This window comes from Elephantulus edwardii, unplaced genomic scaffold (genome assembly GCF_000299155.1).
Source record: "Elephantulus edwardii isolate Elephantulus edwardi_28Jun2011 unplaced genomic scaffold, EleEdw1.0 scaffold00015, whole genome shotgun sequence".
Lineage (NCBI taxonomy): Eukaryota > Metazoa > Chordata > Mammalia > Macroscelidea > Macroscelididae > Elephantulus > Elephantulus edwardii.
In genome coordinates this window covers 1,499,593-1,501,965 of record NW_006399765.1, presented here as the reverse complement: position 1 = coordinate 1,501,965, position 2,373 = coordinate 1,499,593, and positions in this window count along the sequence as shown.

The following is a 2,373-nucleotide window of genomic DNA, read 5'->3' as shown; positions in this document are numbered from 1 at the left end:
ACTGAGTGACTCCATCTCTTTGAGGGTTGACCTTTCTTTCATTGACTTTTTCTTGCATGATATCTTCTTACAAGGATTCTTGATAACATGCTGAAGTATGTGAAATGAAGTTTCACCATCCTCACCTCTAAGGAGCATTCTGGCAGCCGAGAATAGCAGTTCTCAACATACACAGGCATGAATGAAATAATTTGTGAATAACACCCTCCCTGCACCCTCTGGGTCTCCTCTTCCTCCATGAACTCTTAGATCTGTAGTTGAGTAGGATTGTTACTTTCAAGCCTGGTGATGTTAAGTTTCCCTGGCAGGAACTAGGAGTGTTCTTAAAGGAATAGAAAGAAAAAAGAGTAAATGACTCATGTGGAAACTATGAAGTCCATCCCTTGGATAACGAGAAACTGACAGTGAAAGGCTGGCCAAATCCTGTCTTTATTGCAACTCATGATAGTGTCTTACATTGTATGGTGGCAACAAAAGCTGTGATGTATAAATAACATACAAAAAGGCACTGGTCCCCCACCAATATCCACTTACACACAACTCTCAGCAAAACCTCACTTAGGACTTTGAGACATTGGCTTTCTCATAGAAAATCCAATGGAAGGAACCATTGCTTGTTCCACCAGCTCCTCCCTGAGACACGCATTTCTGACTGAGAGCCCCCTGGAGCCAGGGCCTGGCCAGGAGAATGAGCAAATCCTGAACTGGACAGCTTGGGGATAAGAGAGATGAAAAATCCAGAGCGCATCACTCTGCACTCATCATGTGTTAATTGGGGCACCTTTGTATTCTTACAAGGGTCAGACGGTTCACCCTGCACCTCCTTTTTACAGGCTTTGTGGTCATCAGGCTTTACTTCCTCTCTTGGGATTTGAATCAGGAGAACCCCAAACCATCCCAGTGTGGCGCAATCCGAGCAAGAGTCACCGACTCACAATTAATAAGCACTTTGAAGGCATCCAGTCATTTCGTTAAGGCTCCTGTAGGTGAGCAGCTTGGCTTTAGGCACGCCATGGAGCAAGGAAGGTGCAGTCACAGGACAGGTATAGCTGAGGGTCACACCCCACTCGCACCACACCTTCCTCTAAGAAGCTCCAGGGTTGTGTTTTGTTGTGTTGGTTTGTGGTTTGTTTGTTTGCTTGTTTGTTTGTTTTAAAAAGTATAGTTCTATTCTGAACTATGGCAGAAAGCATGGTGAGAACTACAGAGTGATCATGCAGATTGAGGTCTTGTCTAGAGTGACTTACCCACCTCAGCTCCCCCCTGAGAGAAGACATTTGGGGATGGGGTGACTCCAGTCCACCCTAGGTTTAGTGATTTGCTAGAGGGACCTGTTATTGTTGTTGTTAAGTGCCATCAAGTCACAGCCAACTCATAGCAACCCTATGAACAAAAGTCCTGGACACCTGTATAACTTTCATCCTCTCTCTAGGTTCATAGGGTTTCCAGAGGCAAGCTACTGTGGAAGTAGATGCCACTCCTGCTTCCAAAGAGGGACCTAGAGGGTTCAATTTTTACTCTTGGCTAAGAATTATTATAGTAAAGGGATATAAAGTAGGAACAGCAAAAGGAGAGGATGTAGAGGGTGAAGTTTGGAGGAAACCAGAACATGATCCCTCCACCAATACATTGTGACAGTGTGTGTGGAAGGCTGTCTACCAGGGATGTCCCCGGGGACCCAGAGACCAAAGTTTTTAGAGAAGAATAGTCACGTGTCACCTGCCTGGCACATCTCAGATGTATCAGAATTTAAGACGAGAAGAGAGGCAAGCATTCAGTATGAAGCATCCAGTTGAATCTAAGCTGAGTTACCATCCATTGGAATAGCAGACCGCCTCATCAGTCCAATTCCCAAAGGCTAGTCAAGGTCAATTTTGCAACCTTCCTTTCTAAGGACTCTCAGCCCTGTTGTGTCAACCCTGCTACGCAGAAGTGGAAAAACATTTCATCCTTTATTCTGTTAGGATTTTGTAAGTTGCCAGCACTGAGGTAAAGGTGATTGTTTATCATCATCATTAAGTCTTGGACATATATTTCTATCTCTATTTGGTCATCTGTACCTTGAGGTCCAAAGATAGATGAATTCACTCCCAATATGCCCCAAACTGGGCTCACCCTCTCTCCACCACCCCTTTCCTCCTGTCTTGCTTTCTTCTCTTTATTTAGTACTGAACAACTCTCTTTCTCTGTCTGTATCTCAAGAAAATTCTTTTTTTAAAAAAAATTATTTTATTATTTGTGTGTACCGTCAAATCAGATCTGACTGGTACAGGAGGAGATTGTCCCTCCTTCCCCGGCAGAGCATCTGGTGGATTCGAACTGTGCACCTCTGGGATTGCAGTGCAGCTTCTTGCCACTAGGCCACCAGAGCTC